General features: G+C 36.0%; 1 pseudogene; it reads left to right on the top strand.

Moving 5' to 3' along the window:
- The first annotated feature begins 16,524 nt into the window (after positions 1-16,524).
- LOC143540557 (F-box/LRR-repeat protein At3g26922-like) lies at positions 16,525-23,211 on the top strand (annotated as a pseudogene).
- The last annotated feature ends 202 nt before the right edge of the window (positions 23,212-23,413 follow it).

The raw sequence follows: 23,413 nt of genomic DNA, 5'->3' as shown, positions 1-23,413 counted from the left end.
CCGCCGCCGCCGAAACTCAAGGGTTGTAGATTGTGTCACGTTTCTAGCTTATTCTCGTTAGCTCACGGTGTCTCGTCCCGGTTTCAATATTGGTGACTTGCTAAAATCCCGGTGAGATCGTTTCATATCTTTTATTTTTGTTGACAATAGGCCTTGATGCTGCTAGAGTAGTCAGTCCAATTTATCTGTTACTGTGTGCCGTGTGTCTATTATTATTATTATTAGTTTTTGTTACTACTATTATTATTATTATTGATTTGGTGTTCTATTGCTTGTGTTTGTGTGATTAGTTGCAACCATAGAGCGTAGGAACCATGACTATTACCTGAGACCATGTCCTGAATCGAGGGGTGTAGGAAAGAGTAAAGATAGGGAGCGTATATTGCGTTTGGCTTCTTGGAATGTAGGAACATTAAATGGTAAGTTGTTAGAATTGGTAGATGTGCTTAAAAGACGTAGGGTTCAGATAGCATGCCTCCAGGAGACTAAGTGGAAAGGACATAGAGGGGCTGAGTGTAATGGGTATAAGTTGTGGTACTCGGGGTCTGATGGAGCTAGGAATGGAGTGGGGTTTCTAGTGGCTAAGGAAATACACACTAGTGTGGTGGAGGTGATAAGACATAATGACAGGATTATGGTGTTGAAATTAGTACTAGGAGAGGAAGTAGTGGCAGTAGTCTCCGCCTACGCGCCTCATGTAGGCCTAGGGGATCAGGAAAAGAGAGAATTTTGGGATTGCCTAGACGCAGTGGTAGGGGGCATACCTAGGGGGGAGAGGATTTGCATAGGAGGTGATTTTAATGGACACATTGGTAAGGCTAACGATGGTTTTCAAGCCGTACATGGGGGTTTCGGTTTTGGTGATAGGAATGAGACCGGAACAGATCTTCTAGAGTTTGCGGTGGCACATGACCTAGGTATTATAAATTCTTTTTTTAGGAAACGAGATTCTCATTTAATCACTTTTAGCAGTGGCGGACGCGACACGCAAATTGACTACCTTTTGATGAGGCGAGGAGACCGACGTTGGTGGAAGGACTGCAAAGTCATACCTGGGGAGGCAGTTGTGACTCAACATCGACTACTAGTGACTGATATAGCCTTCAGAAATAAGCTGACTGTTCGAGAGAAGAAAGGTACACCGAGAATTCGATGGGGAAATTTGAAGGACGAAAATCTCCTTCTGTTTAAGGATAAACTCATACTGCATACGCGGGCTCGACTAAATGGGGACTCAACTCATATATGGGAAGCTATGGAGACAAAGATCATCCAAGTAGCAAAGGAGACTCTCGGGGTCACAACAGGAAAGTCAAGTGGGCATAAGGAGTCTTGGTGGTGGAATGACGCAGTGCAAGACAAGATAAGGGACAAACAAGGATGTTTTAGGGAGCTAATGAGGTGCACGAATGAGGAGGAGCGAGTGGATTTGAGGGACAACTACAAAACGGCCAAGATAGAGGCAAAGAAGACAGTGGCGGAAGCAAAGAAGGCGGCCTTTAAACGGATGTATGAAAGTCTAGAAACAAAAGAGGGGGAACATGCTATGTTTAAGATTGCCAAAGCCAGGGAGCGTAGAAGGCAAGATCTAGGACCGGTGAAGTTCCTAAAGAATACAGATGGGCATGTACTGGTTAAGGAGCAGGACATCAAGCTAAGATGGTAAACCTACTTCCACAATCTTTTTAACAATGGGAGAGCTTACCAAGAAGAACATGACAACACAAACTTTCATCGACAACAATCGAATAACTGCTACTGCCGACGGATCACACGAGAAGAGGTGAAGGACGCACTTAAGAGGATGGGAAGGTCTAAGGCGGTTGGCCCAGACAACATACCCATCGAGGTGTGGAAGTGTCTGGGGAAGGAAGGAGTTATGTGGTTAACTACTCTGTTCAATAGTATTCTCAATTCAGGTAAGATGCCAGACCAGTGGAGGAGCAGCGTTGTAGTTCCTATCTATAAGAACAAAGGAGACGCCCAATGTTGTGGTAACTACCGAGGAATCAAACTACTAAGTCATACTATGAAGCTATGGGAAAGAGTGATTGAGGTTAGACTTAGACGAGAAACTCAGGTTACGGTCAACCAATTTGGCTTCATGCCGGGGCGTTCCACCACAGAGGCAATACACCTTATAAGAAGATTAATGGAAAAGTATAGGGAGAAGAAGCGTGATCTACATATGGTGTTTATTGACCTAGAAAAGGCCTACGACAGTGTGCCACGACAGGTGCTCTGGGAGTGCTTGGAGGGTAGAAGAGTGCCCAGGAAATACATAGAGATAATTATGGATATGTATACCAGGAGTGAAACAAGTGTCCGTGCGCCAGTGGGGGATACTGATTTCTTTCCGGTAGAGGTAGGTCTTCACCAGGGGTCAGCGTTGAGCCCGTTTCTTTTTGCAGTAGTCTTGGATGAGTTGTCAAAGTCGATTCAGGGGACTCTCCCGTGGTGCATGATGTTCGCAGACGATATTGTGTTACTTGCTGAGAAAAAACAAGATCTAAACATGAGGCTTGAGGAGTGGCGAACAACCTTAGAGACAAAAGGTTTAAAGATTAGCCGATCTAAGACGGAGTACCTACACTGTGATTTTGGTGAGATAAACGACAGTGAAGACGCACACATCACAATTGAAGGGCAGGTGGTCCCGCAGGTAACGAAGTTCAAGTATTTAGGATCATTTGTACAGAGCGATGGGGAATTAGACAGTGATGTGACCCACCGAGTTCAGGTAGGATGGTGTAGATGGAAAGCAGCCACAGGTATATTATGCGACAAGAGTTTCCCGACTAATCTGAAGGGAAAATTCTATAGGGTGGCAGTTAGACCTGCAATGCTATATGGAACAGATTGTTGGGCCATCAAGAAGGCACAAGTGCGGAAGATGTAGGTAGCAGAAATGAGAATGCTACGTTGGATGTGTGGGCACACAACGCTAGATAGAATAAGAAACGTTGTGCTTCGCGAGAGATTAGGGGTGGCGAACATAGCAGACAAGATAAGAGAGTGGAGATTGAGATGGTTTGGACATGTAAAGAGAAGACAGACGACGAATCCTGTTAGATCCGTAGAAAACATTACTATAGAGGGGAGGAGGGGTAGAGGACGACCGAAATTGACTTGGGATGAGAGGATTAGGCATGATTTGATAGACCTAAACCTCTCCGAGGACATGGTTGAGGATAGGAATTCGTGGAGAAGTAGAATTAAAGTTAAGGATTTTTAGAGAGAATTGAATACCTTAGGGCTTAGACTTAACTTATTTAGGTCACATACCCAAATGGTATTTCCCTTACATATTTTATTATTATTATTATTAGCTTTTATATTGCGGTTAAACTGTGACCTTTTTATTAATATTATTATAATTAGTAGTAGTTTTTTATATAACTGTTAAACTTTGATTTCCTTTTTTGCTTCATACACATGTTCTTAGAGCCGAGGGTCTCTCTGGAAGCCATCTCTTTATTCCTTTGGATAGAGGTACGGTGTGCCTACATCCCACCCTCCCCAGACCCTACCTATAGCTCTGCTGTCGGTGGGATTTTACTGGGTATGATTGATTGATTGATTGATTGATTCACATAACTGAAAGTGAGTAACATTTTCTAGCCAATGATGCTTAATTATTAAGAATTGTTTAGTAATCATAATTTTAAGTTTCATAATTTGTTAATTTGATTGTTAATATAAAATTTCATATTTAAACCAAATGTGATAGCTAATAACTATCCACAAGTGAAAAAATATCCATTATTAAACGCAAGGGTATTTTCATCAAACTGCAGAATATAGGTCAAAACAGAAAATTGATTCCATGGGCAGTTTGGTCAAGATGCTGCAGCACCAAGATCTGGTATTGAAGTGCTTCAGGTTAGTTTTTGCATTGTACTTATTGGCCAATAAACACAATTGAATATTTATAAGTATTGTTAAATGGGTCGGGTTTGTTGGTTGACTTAACATGAATCTAAAAATTTGACCCACACACGACTCGAAACCGAAATGTATCATACACATCCGGATAGGCTCTACAAAAAGGATTTTTTTTTTTGGTTGATCCATTAATAAAGGGTTCAAAAATATAACATGATTTTCAATAACAAATCAACACCCATAAAAGGTTTTTAAAATTAAAAGCCCATAAAAAGAACCCAATCTTCTTATGGATAATAATTAGTGGTAGGCTTTAGGACTTGAAATGAAACTTGAATTCCTAAATCTAAAACAGAGAGTTGTTAGGTGATTTCTCCAACTTGACTCGACCTGCATCATCGAGCTGACTTGAATTCGAACTGAACTGTCTGAAAATTTTTATGTCCAATCCTATGAGTTGGAGCATTTGAAAAGGGTTAATATTTTTAATCAGAGAATATGTTTCAAAGGTTGTTTATTATTTCAACTGATAAATACATACAATCTTTTTAATCCACTGAAATATGTTAATGTAGCAAACGATCCAATTAGTGTCATTGAAGCCACTCCTGGCTTTCATATGAATATTGGCGTTGTAAATGGGGTGTGTGCGTTCTTGAATTTTGCATATGAAAGCGCATTTGCCCTTTAGCAGCTGGGATCCTCTCAAGGTTAGTTATCCTCTCTAAAGTCAAATGATTTATTTTAGTATTACGAAAAATAAGGCTCTACTGTTTCATTTCTTATGTGGTTTTATGCGAATGCGTTTAGGAAAGTGAAATTAGCATTAGAAACTAGTTGATTCACTGATTGAATTTCAACTTTAGGCTTACCACAAGGTGTTTATGTGCATTGAAGTATCAATTTTGGGCTGCATTTCAATCATCTTTTTTGCATATCTAGGGATAAAATGGTGATTTCACAGGGAAAGCAATGAAAGAAGGTTGTGCAAGAGCAAAAGCCTATTAAACGGTGCTACTGCTACATGGATACACCTGCAAAAAGATCGACTTTAAAATGTTTCCTTAATGTTAGTTTTTTTGAATTTATAATTTTTGTTACTCTTAGAAAGATATTTTTAGAGGACATTGTGTTTGAATATATAAAGTTCTTTCTTGTATCGTTATATTGTTTGGATCCATGGTTTGGGTAGTAACGTTTCTATGTCATGGATTTTACCCATTAAAATGCAGTTGTGATAATTTGCGGTATGTTAAATAACATACAAATGTGAAACCTGCCTACCCGTCCCACCGTACCCACTTAAAACCTGGACCGACCTATGTGTTTTTGGTTCGGGTTTGAAACTTTTTACAAATTGTCGGTGCCGTGACATTGCGCGGGTTTCATACTAGGGAGAATATATTTAACATTTACCGTTTTACAAACCTGGACCGACCTATGTGTTTTCGTTATATAATGTGTGTTAGGTTGAACTTGAGCTTAAGCTCCATTCTTTAATCGGTTTCGAAGTTGAGCCAAGCTTGCACTTTCAAATTTCCAGCTTGCTTTCTTGTATGGAGAAAGTGATAGAATAACCGCGTTGTGAAATTGCAGCCACATCGCGCGGGCACCTACTAGTATACACACACACACACATATATCTACTTTTGTTTTCAATAAAAACTTCTTTTTTCACCCCCATAAACACTAAAATAAAACACTTAAAAAAACCACAACATCCATGGAAGAAATCTCATCGCGGACCACAACATCCAGTAACAGAAGCAATCGATCTCAGGTTTATTGTTTTTGTCGTCAAGAAGTCATTCTAAAAACATCAAGGACCACCAAAAATCCAGGTCGGAGGTTCTACAATTGTGCATATCGGGTTAGTGAAATTGCAAATAAAGTTGGAATTAATCCCGTCTTTATGTTGATTGTTGACCCTAAACTCTATATTTTTTAACTTAGGGCAAAAAATATGATTTCTTTATTTGGCCTGATTGTGTTTCGTCCACAAGCTCTGATGTGTGCACAAGATGTACAAACACAATTCTTATCATGATAAGGGCAAATAAGTCATTAGAGGATCAACTTTCAAGGAGTGTAGCTTCACGGATTGAATCAGGAAAAAAAAAGCGAAGATATTATATTTTATTTGCTTCTTGTTGTTTTTAGGGCTTTTAATTAGTTTTGTAATTTGAGTAAAAAGCTAACAAACTTTGTTACGGAGTATGATTTTAGATCAGCTATTATGATGTATTTTTATGTTTCTGAACGGATTTAATGAGTCGTTTAGTTTAAGTGTTTTCAAAATTAGATGTTTGACCGTACACAGTGTATTCATTTCACTAAAAAGAGGTTACTATAAAAGTTTAATAAAAATATATTCCTCCTGAGTTTCGAACCCGCGACATTTGCAATCTATGTTTAATCATAAGCGCCTCAACCGTTTGAGCTACACGCTGAGAACAAAATAGAACCTCTTCTAATATTTGTATAACGAAATTCCGATGTTTAAAATTTTCATTTTTACCCGCCAATTAATCTAGTTATCTTCTGGAAGACTCCCAAATCAATTATTGACCAAATAAAACCTCACAATCTCACCAAACCCTAATAAATGATATGCTAGTGTATTTATTGAACTATCATCAATCTCAATCCTACCAAACAGCTTCATTAATCTCAGGTGAGTACCAAATATTTTTTCTTTTAGTGTCATACTTAATAAAATGTCAATTACATTTATTGACGTTAATGTATATCGTTGATGACAAAGTTAATAAAAAAATTCTTGGAAGATGGATAAGTCTTGGATGTCAGTAGGCGACAGGTGCAGTAAAGCATATAAAGATGGTGTTAAGGCATTTCTAGATTTTGCAGTTCGTAATTGCAAGGAGACATCACCACCAATTTCTATTTCATGTCCATGTGTTCGGTGTGTAAACCACGTATCTCTTAGTTTAGACGATGTAGAACATGACTTGTACAGGTTTGGAATTTATAAGAATTATACTACTTGGATAAAACATGGAGAAGCTGACACCAACATTCCAACTAATTATGATAATAATACTGGGTTTGTTGACACCAACATTCCAACAGATGCCTGTGACACTATAGAAATGGTAAATGCTACAAAAGACAATTTCAAAGGCGACAAGAAGTATCAACAGTTTCTACAACTACTTGTTGACGCTGAGAAACCCCTGTATAAAAGATGTCTTGACTTCACCAAGTTGTCTGAATTAGTACAACTACTTAACTTGAAGAGCAGGCACGGGGTATCTCATAAGTTCGTTGATGAACTTCTGAAATTGTTGAAAAAGATGCTACCTGCAGATAACGAAATGGTAAATAATATGTATGAGGGAAAAAGGATGATGAAGGCATTGGGCTCAGGATATGAAAAGATACATGTGTGCAACAATGACTGCATTAGTTACTATAAGGATTACAAGGATTTGGAAGCATGTCCAGTTTGTAACAAGTCAAGGTGGAAGATGGATGAGAAGACTAACAAAACTTACATAAACACGCCCGCTAAGGTACTGTGGTACTTTCCCATTATTCCACGATTCAAGCGCCTCTTTCAATCAAAGTCCACAGCAGAGAATTTGACAGGGCACGCCACGAGTACCAATAAACTCGGTGTTTTATGCCACCCATCATATTCATCAGCATTGAAAGCCATAGATGAAAGGTACTCTGATACCATCGGAAACTATCCAAGAAATCTTCGTCTAGGGATTTGCACTGATGGGGTCGAAGTACATAGAGGCAACAGAAACAATAGTGTCTGGCCTGTTTTAACAGTCATTTACAACATTCCACCTTGGATGTGTATGAAAAGAAAGTTCATCATGCTTTCCTTATTAATAACCGGAGTGCCAACATATGATGCATATAAACAAGAAATGTTTACATTACGTGCAGTTGTGTTATGGACGATTAATGATTACCCTGCTCTTGGTACACTATGTGGTTGCCCTTACAGTGGATTCAAAGGCTGTGTAGTGTGTTGGGGCGACACTCAGTGTGTTCGACTTTATCACATAAAGAAGAAGAGTTATGCTGCCCACAGAAGGTATTTATCACATGACCACCCTTTCAGAAAACAAACAAAGACTTTCAAAGGAAAAGAAGAGATGAGAACCGCTAAAGAGCCTATGACAGGGGAAGAGATATACGACGAGGTCAAAAACATTAAGAATGAATGGGGAAAGGGATCAGAATCTCTAAGTGGGAGTAAGAGAAAAAGGGATAACACAACGCCGCATCCATATTGGAAGAAGTTCAACATATGGTACCAACGACTCAGCTATTGGAAGTATTTACCTGTCCAACACTGTATTGATTTGATGCATGTTGAAAAGAATGTGGCAGAAAGTATTGTCGGGACGTTGCTGAACATTCCCGGTATGACAAAATACGGATTGGCAGCTAGAAAGTATTTGGAATTTTTAGGGATTAAAAAGGAGTTGCAACCGAAAGCAAAAGGCAACAATACAGAACTGCTTGCATCATGCTTCACATTATCAGCACAAGAAAAAGACATATTTCTTGAAACATTGTATAAACTGAAGGCTCCACTAGGGTATTGTTCTAACTTCTCTAGTTTGGTGAATCTTAAAGAAAGGAAGCTACAAGGCCTTAAATCACATGATTATCACGTGCTTATGCAAAAGTTTCTGCGCCTTGCAATACGGTCCATCATGACAGAACCAATGAGAAATGCTATAATCAGGCTTTGTTTTTTTTTTCAAGTAAATTTTTAGCAAAGAAATCATTGTAGAAGAGCTTGATAAGATGCATGAAGAGCAAATAGTTACACTGTGTCTGCTGGAGAAGTACTTTCCTTGATCATTTTTTGATGTCATGGTTCACTTAATCATGCACCTTGTCAGAGAGATAAAATTACGTGGGCCACCATGCTTTCGTTGGATGTATCCCTTTGAAAGGTGTATGAAGGTTATCAAAGGGCATGTGCGAAACAAAACTTATCTAGAAGGGTGCATTGCTGAGGAGAACATTGCGGGAGACAATTCTTGTCACAGGCGCTAAATCAGTTGAAGTTCTCCTGATCTCTTCAAGAGAGCACATTTCTATGTGCTGCAGAATACACATGAAATAGCGCCGTATATCGAGTAAGTAACAAGACTTCTTTGAAAAACCAAATGCCTGGTAAACGACAAGCATTGTTGGAGAAGGAGCATACTTTAAAGTTTGGTGACTGGTTACGCGACAAGGTAGATCAATTTATTAAGTCTTCTATGATTTTTAAAAATCTTTTATGGTTTCTGCAATGTAGGTGAAGAATCTAATCCTTGTTATGAAATTCAGGTTGAAAGAGAGCTAGCGGGCTCCCCAGCTTCTATATCGGAAACCGTAAAGTGGATTGCAAACGGAGCACACCGCAACGTATACAAATACGACTCATACGACATCAACGGTTTTGAATTTCGAACAAAATCTCATGATGGTAGAGTTTACCAGAACAGCGGGGTTTTGCTGTAGAGGCGGATGACATGCACATCAAAAAAGACGTGGTGACCTATAGACAAAACTTTTATTTTGGGGTTTTGCAAGAGATATGGGTCCTAGATTATCATACTAAAAGAATTCCGGTCTTCATGTGCTGATGGGTTGACCGTAAACATGTCAAACATGATAGTTTTGGTTACACGTCGGTCGACCTAAACAAATTTGGCCACAAGGATGACCGTTCATATTGGTCTCGCAAGCACGCCTGGTGTTTTATGTTCAAGATCAGCTGGATAGAAAAAAAAGCATGTTGTCCTCATGACTCCACCAAAGAATTATAGGCATTCGTATGACAAAGTCGCTGAGGAATTTAGTACGGAAACTTTCCCTCATGAGGGTAATACATTGCCACTTGTACAACCAAATCAACTGCTTCGTAACGAGTCCCCGGATGATTACTGGAGGCCCGGGAAAAAGCCTACAACTATTCGTAATGGAGATTGATACAGTAGTTTGTTCGCCTAGTTATATGTCAATAATGTCACCAGTCTTTACTTTGTACTTATTAATTCAAAGTAAACAAATATTGGTTGTTTTTAATACTATTACTACTTATACAGGCCGGTTTGTTGAATTCATTTCATTAAAGTCTCAGTCATTAAGTTCAAACAGACATTAACTAAATACACACATTCAAACATCAAGTGTAACGCTGAAACCAAGTAAGCAACAAATATAAAATACAACATCATGTTATCACAGTTAATCCACTTTATTTCCATGTTGTGACAGTCATCATTTCTCCGCCTGCTGGTTTTGTTTCTTGCACTATTTGTTCATATTGTTCTTCTGCTTCTAATTCAACTTACTTTCAACAGCTGGTTTTCCTGTAAAACATTATCAACTCATTTTATAAAAAAAAAAAAAAAGACCAGTATCCCCTTCTTTTCACTAACCTGCATACCAAAATTGTACCCTACATACTCAGATCTTTGACCAAAGCATATGTGGGTCTTAGACTTTGAAGAAGCCTTTGAACAAATAAAATTCAGTTTTGAAAAAACCCTTCCAAATTCAATGCCATCACCAGTAACCTAATCTAAGATCTGGTGATGGCATCGAGTTTTGGAAGGGATTTTATCAAAATTTAAGGTCTTTGGGAAGTTTAAGATCTGTGGAAACCTTATATGTTTTCTGCGTGGACAAGTTTGGAATTCACATAACATATATATAAGCATAATAAATTTCAGTCAGAAGTTTTATTGCGGTCATTAAAGTCAAAAGTTTGTTGTTGAGTAACTTACATTTATGCCTACTACCTGTCAAAAATCTTGGAAATATATTTATGTAATAATAGCCTACATTAAAGTTAATTAAAATAAAAAAACTATATCTAGTACGCTTTAAAATCGCTTACTAGAAATATTGGTTGTTTTAATACTATTACTATATCTATTACGCTTTAAATACGTTTACTAGAAATATTGGTTGTTTTAGTACTATTACTATATCTATTACGCTTACTAGAAATATTGGTCGTTTTTAATACTATTACTACATCTATTACGCTTTAAATACGCTTACTAGAAATATTAGTTGTTTTAATACTATTACTATATCTATTAGAGCTTTTTCACGAGCCGATATCGAGTAACTCGCGAGCAACTCGGCTCGTTTGCACCCCTAGTCTATTTCATTTGGTTAAGTTCAAACGTACACACATTAACTAAATACACACATTCAAACATCAACACAGTTAATAGAATAACCAAAATAAAATACATGTAGTATCGTCAACACAGTTAATAGAATAACCAAAATAAATTAATTATATTTATAGTTAATAATTTATTTACATTACACTAATATTAGAAAAGTAATTACAAATTATTACTAGCTGGAGTCCTACCATCAGATTCCGTATCTGAAGCTGCATCCATCGGATTCTCTTCCGGAGTAAGAGAGGGCATGATCCTCTCCCACATGTCGTCCGAGGTGTAGGTGGAGTCCTTTAGCCTTTGCAGGCGAAGATGCACCTCAGTACGGAATGTCCCATAAGCGGACACAGCCTTGAAGTCTTTGATTCCGTTCAACTCAATGTGCGCCACCTCGATGCCCCGGGCTTCCATCACAATGCTGAAATAATCAACAGTAGTGTACCCAAGAAGCCTAACTATTCGGTTAAGTTGTTGTACCGGAAGGTTAGAGGGTTGGCATAGTCAACATACCTCACCCTTTGTTTCTTCCGGACGATTCCGGAATCAAAGTGGAAAACAATGGTGAAGAAGGTGGGGTCGTAGTAGATGGGGGCATGAGTACCCGGTTCACGTAGAATCCAGTTTGCCGGCGCCATAATATTTTCGAATGTGATTTTCTGGTGAAGAAGATGGTGAAGGCGATTGGTCGATTGTGATTGTGAATATTGGAGGCGATGTGGTGGAAATCGAAAACCATGAGTGGTATTTAAACACCATCATCGGAAACTGGTACATCTCCCTGACAATTTGAAATTGGCGGCACAAGGAAACTGGAAAGACAATGATTACTTGGCAACTCGTCAATTCACAGCGTGGCCATTAATTACGTTTGGACACACTTAAAAATATTTTAGTGTGACCATTTATAACTTATAGCCACACATAATAAGTGTATCCGTGACAATAAAAAACTTAGGAAAAATAAAACTAAACAACTCTTTGGTCACACAACCTTGTATAAATGGCCATTAATTATATTTGGAAACACTTAAAAATATTTTAATATGACCATTTATCACTTATAGCCACACATAATAAGTGTATCCGTGACAATAAAAAACTTAGGAAAAATAAAACTAAACTACTATTTGGTCACACAACCTTGTATAAGTGGCCATTAATTACATTTGAACACACTTAAAAATATTTAAGTGTGACCATTTATCACTTATAGCCACACATAATAAGTGTAACCGTGACAATAAAAAACTTAGGAAAAATAAAACTAAACTACTCTTTGGTCACATAACCTCGTATAAGTGGCCATATATTTTAAGCGTTTTAGCCATATTACTAATAAATACAATTGTTGTTTGTCATTTTTCACCACATTATTAAAAATGAGGCTAACAAATGTGACATTATGTCACACAACATAATATAAGTGTCTATATCTTTTACCTTTTAGACACATCTCTTATCAAAACAGTAGCCATTCGTCACATTTGGCCACACTATTAAAACATGTGGCTAGTTAAATGTCACATTTTTTTATGAAAGTGTGGCTAACGGTTTCGAACAGCTGTGTTTTTTGTCACACGGATTGAATAAGTGTGGCTAAAGGTTCCAGCAGGTGTGGTTTTTTGTCACAAAAATTTAATTTATGTGGCTAAAGGTTCTAACATGTGTGTTTTTAGTTCTAACAGGTGTGTTTTTAGTCACACGAATAACAAATGTGTGACGAAAGCGACCTTTAGCCACACATTTAGACCGAGGTGTGGCAAACCGCCCAGAGCATGTGTGTGGCAAAAAGCCAATATTCACGTAGTGTTATTAGCTATTCACTTACACATATCACATAAATAGATCATATAATCAATCAATGTGAATTGATTAATGTATTGAAGCTTATTAAGAATTCTCACTGTGTAACTGAACTGAAAAGTTGAGAAATGGAATAGAAACAAACCCTAATGCATGGTGGCTATGAAGCCCAAGTTTAGACGGAAATGTATATATATAAATTATCTTTCAGTAGGAATTTGTTTTCGTATTTGATCTTTTTGGTTTCCTAGTGAGGTTGTGAAGCTACTTAGTCGTGTAAAACAGATTACGCATAGTAATGTTATAACCACACTATCTATAAATGTAATTATTAAACTACTCATTTTTGCTATCCAAAAAAGGTTAACGACGCAGCTTGCGCCCGTTTATCTTCTGTATAGATGTAAACACTATCTTTTAATGAATGGATCTTTTAATGAATGAAATCGTGAGTAGTTTCTCAATCTAACTTTATACACTCCATGTGAAATTGATCTTCTATCTTGTAACTCTTATCATATAAATCTTAAAAAACTAAAATGTGATGGTCAAAAGGATTAAACGCGTTGTAACAACCCTTTATACCATTGTATAATTCTAGCAAGAAGTCAAATATTTTTTACTACGCCAATGAAATTCAATTAAGGGTGACTTGGTAGAATGTTAAGCAATTTTTTCTCTGTCTCTTATCCTAAGCAGGTCTTTCTCCACTAAAGGCAGAAGTGATGTGAATTATTCAAGAATCGAAGTTTATTTATTCTATGTATATATCTGGCTGAAATTGGATTTTAGGGTAGATTACAATATAGAAACAGAAAGAACTTCCACTAACAAAGTTTACAAGGGAGGTTATCTTGATGTAGGTTTGCCTTTGGGGGATCAGTTTTGCTTTCTTTCCCTTTGACTACTAACCCCTGTTCTTTTTTTTAGCCTTCGTTTGGCAAAAAAAAAAGTACGGATTCAAGAATCCCTTAATCATCTAAAGTTATTCAATTGATTTTATACTGACACCCAAGTTTGGTTTATTGTTTTTAATGAAACGAAAGACAAAATATTATATTATAACATCATGCGCTAAGCATATGGGTTGAGGGTGAGATTCTATCACATGGCGTCCCAGTAAGTATTAGCTAGTTTTGTAAAAAGTGACGTAGTGATAAACATATTCTGCAATCATTACTTATTATTTTTTTAGAATTTCTTTTATAACTTTTATTAATAAAAATAAAACAGATAAATAATTCATTAAATAAAAAAATACATTAAAATAAAATAAAATACATAAATACTTAAAACAACACTTTAGTCTATTAATAAATAGAAAAAAAAAATACTTTTTCCAGCTCCATCGGCCTTTGACTTTTGTTATGATTTCAAATAGATCGTTATCGAAAGCGTTAGTTTATCTTACCATCTTTTGCCATTTCGAACACACTTGGTATTATGAACGATCGATTGATCCTCCATCTGAAACAAAATAGTTATAAAGTCGGCTGAAAAACACGGCGTTCGTTGTTCCAAAGGGTCTAAATCTTCGAAAACACAGACTCAAGCCTTTGCTAACGCTACCTCTTTTCATGGGTATATCTTCGTGACTCTACCTAATTTTTGTTGGAATATGTAGGTTTGTAAAAACAGAAGTTGTTTAGGTGGCTGACTATATTTTAAGTGCTTTTAGGTAAGTAGCTATTTGAGATAGATAATTAAAATGACACATCAGCAACATTTCCAAGTAGAGGTCCATATCATCAAAGTGACTATCCATATCATCAAAGGTGCGATGTGGCAGGACACGTGGAATCCTCCATCTCAAATAGAGGGTTATAAATAAGATGCATAATTTGTAAAATATGTATGTTAGTATAAAAATCCTACTAAATAATAGTAATAATAATAATAATATGATTAATAATCATAAACTAACTATAATATTTGTAATAATTATACTAACAAAATTAGTAAGTTTGATAATAATAATAATAATAATAATAATAATAATAAATATAAATATAAATAGTAATAATAAAAATAAACCTTAATAATAATCTCAATCTATTTATTTAAATATGTGTGATATATGTTAAAATCATTTGATATATTTATGATCACATTTATAAATTACATAACAATATAATTATAGAAAATAATACAATACAATACAACAAAATATAATATTAGCGAGCAGCTAACATGCTGCCTTAAAAACCTCTTGAATTAATTTGAAAATTTGACTTAGAAGTAAATGTGACATTATAATATATTAAATATCATAAAAGATCTAAGTGAAAATTTTCAAAATAATTCGTGTTGTTTTTTTAGGCTAGCATATCTTGGCCACCTACTAATATTGTATTCTGTTGTGTAGTTTATATTGTATTATATTTTTATTTCTCATATTTTATAAAAGTGAATCATAAAAAATTAAATATTTTCAACATATATAATACATATTTAACTAAATAGACTGAGATTCTTATTAAGGTTTCCTAGTATTAGTTATAATATTTATTTTTATTATTATTATTAACTTACGAGTTTTGCTATTATAATTATTGCGAATATTATCGTTAATTTATGATTTATTAGTACTATTATTATTATTATTTGGTAGGATTTTTAAACTAACATATATATTTTACAAAATTTTCATCTTATTGATAACCCTCTATTTGAGATAAATGATTCTACGTGTCCTTCGATCTCACACCTTTGATGACATGGAAGGCCACTTGGATGATATGGACCGCCTTGAAAATGTTGCTGATGTGTCATTTTAATCCTCTATCTCAGATAGCAACCTACCTATAATTATTTAAAATAAAGTCAGCCACCTAAAACCACTTCTTTCTTTCTAAACCACCTATTCCATAGAAAAAAAAATCTAATCTTCGGTTGTGGATTTAGTTGCTCAATATAAACTGATGGTTTGGAAAGAAGTTGGTAAAATGTTTACAGAATAGTGTGTATAAAATTAGTGGAGAGCGTTATTTATAAGTGTAAAAAAAGCAATTTTTTTATATTTATGTGACTGTTACCAACGGTCATGATTGACCATTCAAAGACTTAACTTCGTTGTGTAGAAAACAACCATCGCGAAATCATAAGGAAAGCGGAGGAGGGGGACGGTGCTCACCTAGTTGTGGGCTCATTTTCCCCCATAACGAGCCCACTACGAATGGTCTAAATTAGATGAGTAGCTAGGGTTATAATATAAAAAAAAGTTGAATGAGTTTCTAGGTTTATAGAAATGTAACTCCTGTCGTCGATCTTCCGTGCCTTCTGTTCCATCGGACCACCGATCATCATTAAAGCGAGTAAGTCATATAATCCTGTGGTTTAATTTCTTTGTTGTAAATGTTTATATCTAGCTTATTAGCCTGCATGGAGGTCTTACAATAATATATCTTCATTTCCATATTGTGGGACTTTTAAGGCATGCAGAAGTTACCCTATTGTCTTTGGTGTGTTTCATTCATTTTTGGCTAGCTGTTAGTTTAATATGATAAAAACTTACCTTTTGTCTGTTTTTTATGTACCCACTCTTGTATTAATAGGTTTATTTTGGCATGCACTGATTGTTGCATTTTCTCAAATGGCAGCTTCATTTTGTAGTCAAAGGAGAATGGATTCTAGCCATGCTAATAAAAGAATGTATGTAGAAGAGGATAGACTAAGCAGCTTGCCAGATGGAGTCATCCATAAAATCCTTTCTTTTATCCGAATCAAACATGCCGTTCAAACCAGTGTTTTGTCATCTAGATGGAGGTTTACTTGGAGTTCAATGCCTTATCTCAATTTCTCAAGAGAGGATTTCGTTTGTTTGTCCAAGTTCTCCGAGTTTGTTAAACATGTTCTCTCTAGCCGCAACGATCAAGCAGGCGTGTCTTCTGTTAAGCTTAGTTTTCATGGAGAGGATAGTGATGCTATTGTTAAACAAATTATGACGTATTTATTCTCTCGCAATATCGAACAACTGAATATTGCATGCTCGTTTGACATGTTTTTTTGGTGTTATGTTCCCTCCTTTTATTTCTACTTCTCGGTCTCTTAAACATCTTAATGTGAGAAAGGAAGATCTCTCAGGTAGAAAATACTATAGGAAAGATTTCTCTTCATATCACATTAATTAAAACAGCATCTACTTGGGAGTTCCCAGCCTTAACAACATTGCATCTTGAAGATGTCTTCATTCGTTGTGATAGAAATCTGATACGTGCGTTGGCTTTTTCTCTAACTTTGCAAACTTGAAAAATCTCACCTTAAAAGGCTGCTTAACGATCGGATCAGATGGCTTAAGTATTTGTCTTCCTCTGCTCTCTAGTCTTACACTTGAAAATGTTGGCGGGACTGTGAAGGTTTTCAATATTGTTGCACCTCAGCTCAAGAATCTCACTATAAGAGATACTATTTTGCAAGACCTTCAATGCCTGATTTCTGCACCTGACCTTGTATTCTTTCTCTACAAGGGTTATCACTGTTTGCAACTTTCTAGCGACGATTTCGGTTGCTTGGAGAAGGCAGATATATGTGTACGTCGTCCAATTAATGCTCGTCAAGTTCTATTTCTGCTTCAACAGCTTAACAGCGTCAAGTTTCTTCATATGTGGAAATGTCACAACAACCTTCTCCGTTTGCTAACTTAAAGAGTTTAAAGATTCATCCAGCAACAAAAAAACAAAACGGAGTAAAGATGTCTGCTGAAGTCAAAAACTATTTGCTAGATAGTTCTCCCGGTGCCACCTTAACAATGGTCTCGCGTGAGGTATTCTTTTACGTTGTGGACTATATTTTTATTTTCTATGCATCATACTTATTGCTATATGTTATAAAGAATAATAATATATAGTATATAATGGCCGGCAAGCAATTGGTATAATTGTGTTAAGATCAATTGGTTTGAGTCCTGCATGAAGTTCTGGAGGTCAGCTGGCAAACCTAAACACATTTATATTTTGGCTTTTATTTATATTATATTTTGACAAATCAAGATTACTGTCAAATGTTTTTTGGTTTTATTCAAAGAAAAATTACAAGTTTATATATATGTTTTACAAGTTGAGAAACTCACTATGCCTTACTCATGTTTATATTTTTATGAAGAAAACAATACATATGGGAGTTACGGGCGGTGCTGGAGTAGGAGAGCCAAAATAACCAAAATGGCAAAGATGCATATTGATAGGCTTTTTTTTGTTTATGTTGGAAGAGAACTTTTGGTACTACTTCGTTTGGGACAAAGGTTTTACTATTATTATTTTCTTTTTCATGAACTTGCTACAACGTTGCAAAAGACCAACTTTTGGTGCGATATTGTTAGTTTTGGTGGCAATGAACAGTTTGTCTTTAAAGTTTTGATTTCTATTTTATGTTGTTCCTTTTATTTAGTGAGTTTCAGTTCAAGCAATTGAAAGTGACATCAAACTTGTATGTTGTTCGAAACGAGTGTCTGAAGTCTTTTTAATTGATATATGAAAGGGTTATGAATTTACGATATAACTAGATATTAGTACCTGCTCGTTGCACGGGTTTTTGAGGAGGGTAATGCATGAACATAGACATATTTCATTATAGTATTAGGTATTGTTACAAAGAGAGTTAAAGTAGGTGGATAATGCTGTAGACCTAACTTATATATTTCACACAAAACCTGTGCATTGCAGTGGGTTGCATCAAATGCAGTAGATGTGTTACTAAGGAAATCGAAATTGTAACTTGACCCATTACCAAAATATATAAATATTATTGCAAGCTGTCAAAAAATTGTAACTTAACTTGAAATATAACCCTTTATCAATCAACTATAAATGAATATTAGTATAGTGATCTTCCAGTGACTTGTCTTCCAATTTGAATGTGAGTAGTTCTCTCAAATCTTCCTCTATATTTTGAGAGGCTTCAAAGAGTGACTTTTAGCCCGCCTTCTTTAAAATCTGAACAAATCAAACCAAACAGCCAGTTATCAAAACAAACCCGTAATAAACCCGTGACCCGTAATGAGGCCAAATACTTCACACATGACCAAAATACCCCGTTATAAAATTCATAGCAGACCCGTTTACAAACTACCTAAACTTACCTGTTGATTACTATTGTGACCTGGTAGACACCAAAATTAGATGATTAATGACCTGTTAGCAATGAAATATTAATTAAAATTTGGGTTGAATTCATGGTGAATTCATGCTTGATACCATAAACCGTCCAATGTCTATTGAAGAAAATGTGTACCTTGGTAGGTAGCATGAGCAACATAAATGGCAGCTATCGTACGGGTCAACTAAACTTTGGGTTGTGTTTTAATACTTTTTATCTCGAGCGATCCTCGTGAGACCTACAACAATACTATTCCCTGAATGTTAAAGAAACTTTTTTAACGCGTCATTTCGGTCTACATTTTATCTTTAACGGGTTGAACTTGGGTATTGTTTACTTAACGGATCGTAGTCCATTTATATATTACCTCTGTCGTGTCGATTCGTGTTATATTTCATCTCTTAACGGGTCTATTCGGCTTATCTTTATCTCTAACATCATCTGTCATCCTCATCCATCGTAACCTCCTCATTTGTAACTTTAGCACTTGGATTTGTTAAGAACATAATTACCGTCTGCAAGCTATTTTTATAAATACAAACGTTTTTCGTATTCTAAGAAAAGATAAACATATTTGTAGAAGTAATATCATAAAACCAATATCAAGAATATGAAAGTAATTACGCATCAATCACCTTGATTCTGGCAACTAAATGGATGTTTTTTTCTTTGATGCTTTTTTGCAATTATGCATAAGGTTTCAAAATGGTCTAAATTTTAGGGTTCTACAACAAAACAAAAAAGGCAAACATTTACTGATAAATATAAGATTTTGAGTTCAACTTTAACTCAAAACAACCCGTTTGTTGAATGTGAAATTTCTTTCAATCATGAGTCTAGCTAAAGAAAACAATCTATTAATTGAATTGAAAATTGAAAAACTTACTTCATGCTAGGAGTGTAACTATGTTGATATAATCACTAATGGGTTTTCATCTTCACCAGCGATATCACTAATGACGTGTCCTTCATCGGCGGACCTAAAAATAAAAACCATGTCTCGCAGCCACGATAATTTTAGTCATAAAACGCCAAACCCTAACCCAATAATCAACACAACAAAAGTGGAGATTAACAAACATAGATCACCAGTTGGTGTGAGAAACTACCTTTTACGACTAAGAAGCAACCAAATAATAGTGTCGTCATCAGCAAACCCTAGTCGGCGACCTCCGTTAGTCGACTTTCATTCTCTATGTTCGAACTCTTGTCTCTCTACATGTATAAATGCAAATGTGTTCGAACTCACAAGCAGTTTGAGTACTTCCTTTTTCACCACGTGTTGCATGTTTGGATCTAGTTGTCTCTGGTGCTGCACTACGGGTTTGAAGTTGTCTTCCATTAGAATCTTGTGAGTGCAAAATGACGGGCTAATGACTTTGATGTTCATGATTTTCCAAGCGATGACTTTCTTATTAGATTTAAGAACTTCGAGTAGTTTTTCTTTCTCATCGCTCAAAAGGTCGGAAGAAATGATAACCGGCAATTGGCATTTGCCTACACCGAAAGCGTACTCGAGGTGTTTGAGTAATTCTTTGAGTTCTAAGGTAGGCGGATCTTCAATAGAAGGTTTTACTATAGGTTCTAGATCTCTATATACTTCTTCTAATGTATCCTCGGAGTCACTTTCTTCTTCTTCCTCCTTCTCTTGACAAACAACTTGATCTTCTGAATTGATGGCGTGTCAAATGCTTCTTTCTCAATTGTTTTTCTTAGATGACAACTAACTATTGATTCACACATATCCAGGAAGTATGCAGAATCATCGGTGTCTTGTGTATGTTTCATTGACTTGCCTATGTCAAAAGTTAACTCCTCATCCTCAACCTTGAGAGTGAGTTTGCCAGTTGTAACATACTACTAATGATAATAATAAATAAGAGAATTGAGTTTATTTAATTGTGTGTTATTATTTGATTATATGAAATAAACAATAAGTTAAGTGTGGGCCTGGAAATTGAAATATGGATTAAGGGAAGGGTTATGGGCCTTAAGGATCATAGGCTTATCCTATATAAGCACCCTAAAACCCTCATTTCTACCAACCTTGCCTCCATACACACTCAAAAACACACACAAACACTCATCTTCCATTTTGGCTCAGATTCGAATCCGAACCAAGAAGGGTGTGTGCTAGGTCTTCGTCATACAAGAAAGAAACACGTCTAGATTCACGTGTTAAATCCAACCCGAAGATAGAAGTGAACCAAAAAGGTACGTTTTATGTTAAAGGTAAAGGTTTTGAGGTCCGTTTGCCCTAGGATGCGATACTAAGGCAAATCAGGCCTTATTATGTAAGAAAAATGTAAGCTTGAACGTAAACAAGTTGATTGGAGTGAAACGGGGAAAACGAGAGATGTTTGGATCGTGTAAGAATGAGTAAATGAAGTCGTTATCGCTCGGAACTCGTTTTATCATTAAAACGGGCATAACGGGATGTAAGAAAGTGACTAGAATGGATAGACATAAAATTGCTAGATTCGAATCGAGTTCCTGAGAAACTCGATTCGTTTATAGGAAGAACGAATCAAATCGGAAGAACGAAACGAATCAAATTGGAAATGAATTGAAACTCGATTCGATTGGTTTGAAAACTCGATTTGATTGGATTGAAGACTCGATTCGTTTGGTTTGAAAACTTGATTCGATTTGTTTGAAAACTCGATTCGATTAGATTAAAAACTCAATTAGATTGGTTTAAATTTCAGTTTTCTGATGAAGTTTTAGTAAAGACTCATTAATGAAAATAAACATTTCCAAAGACAGGGGTCTGTCCCTTGGATCCTGCTTCCAGGGGTGCTGCCCCCGACCCCTGTTAGTTGGGGGTTTCACTAACCTAGTAGTATGATATAGTTATAAGTAGTTAATTAATACTTATAATTATTACACAGCTAGCCATGCACAACTAAGGAGGGGTATTACAGTTAACTCAGAGAGAAACAGGACTCAGGTGAGTTTTTAGCCCTATTTCTTTGTTATATTTTCAGGGTTGTGTGCATACTAGATGTGATTAGTTAATACACTTTCCTTAAGTGATAAATGTACGCTATATGGATGTTTTATGGATGATGTTTGAATGATATAGAAAATTTTAAAAGTATGCATGCAATTATATGATTGATGAAAGATGACACGAAGAAGGGTATGCATGAACGTATGGTTGTATGATCGTATGGAATGAAGGGACCAGACCCTTATAATATATGTGAGGATAGGGACTAGACCCTTATAATATCTGTGATGTTAGGACCAGACCCTTATAATATATGTAATGTTAGGGACCAGACCCTTAATATATCTGTGATGTTATAGGGCGGAAGACTCTTTAAAACGTAAGGATAGTTATGTATGTATCATGTAAGTTAAAGAATGTATGAAAGAATGAATGTATGCATGAAAGCAAGGTAAACAAGTTAAGTATGTAATATATACATATCTTCGGGTATGTATATAAGTATGTGAGCGTATTGTATGTTGTCTGATTAACTAGAACGCACTTAGTGTAGCTGACTTTTCATATGCACGCGGGTAAGTAGAATGAGACAACTGGCTTGAAGAGGGGCACATGACAGAAGAATAAAGAAGCTGACATCTAAAGACTTAAAATGATGTTTAAACTTAAAGACATATTTTATATTGTTTAAATTTGAAGACTTATGTAATGAATGGTTGACATTTTAACTATTTCGCGAAAAACTTTAATTCACTATGATATTTAGAACTGTGTTTATAAGTAAATCTAATGCTAAAGTAGGGCACCGGGACCGGGCCTTACACCAGTGCAACTATCTATGGGTGCTATAGTGGTAGCTAAGAATGGTCTTCCTAAGATAAGGGGTACGGAAGTGTCTTTATCCATGTCTAGAATAACGAAGTCAACTAGAAAGACAAATTTATCGATTTTGGCTAACATGTTCTCAACTATGCCTCTTGGGTATTTCACTGATCTATCAACTAGTTGAATGCTCATACGAGTTGGAGTAGGTTTTCCAAGTCCTAACTTGGAGAAAACCGTATAAGGCATTAGGTTGATACTAGCTCCCACGTCTGCTAAATCATTGCCAATAAACAAGTTTTTTATCAAACAGGAGATAGTGAAACTTCCTGGGTCAATCATTTTCTTTGGAAGTTTTTCTAGAGATTGGCGGAGCATTCTTCATTGAGTATAGCGCGGGATAGCTCTTCTAGCTTCCTTTTGTTGGATAGAACCTCTTTCAAGAATTTTGCATATTTCCGCATTTGAGAATGACTTATATAAACGGAACATTAATATGCAGTTTTATAAAGGGTTTTAGGAATTTTTCATATTGTGCCTCCATATTAACCTACTTTAGGCGAGCTAGATATGAATTGGTGGAACATATGGTTTCGCTGGTTCTTTGACATGTTCAGGAATAGTTGGAATAGGTTGATTGTTGGTTGTTTCAAGAACCTCAGTCTCACCT

Source organism: Bidens hawaiensis, unplaced genomic scaffold, assembly GCF_021521415.1.
Source record: "Bidens hawaiensis isolate Kalapana, Puna unplaced genomic scaffold, B.hawaiensis_p1.1 tig00012278_1, whole genome shotgun sequence".
NCBI classification, from domain to species: domain Eukaryota; kingdom Viridiplantae; phylum Streptophyta; class Magnoliopsida; order Asterales; family Asteraceae; genus Bidens; species Bidens hawaiensis.
This window is presented reverse-complemented; position numbering and strand designations above follow the sequence as displayed.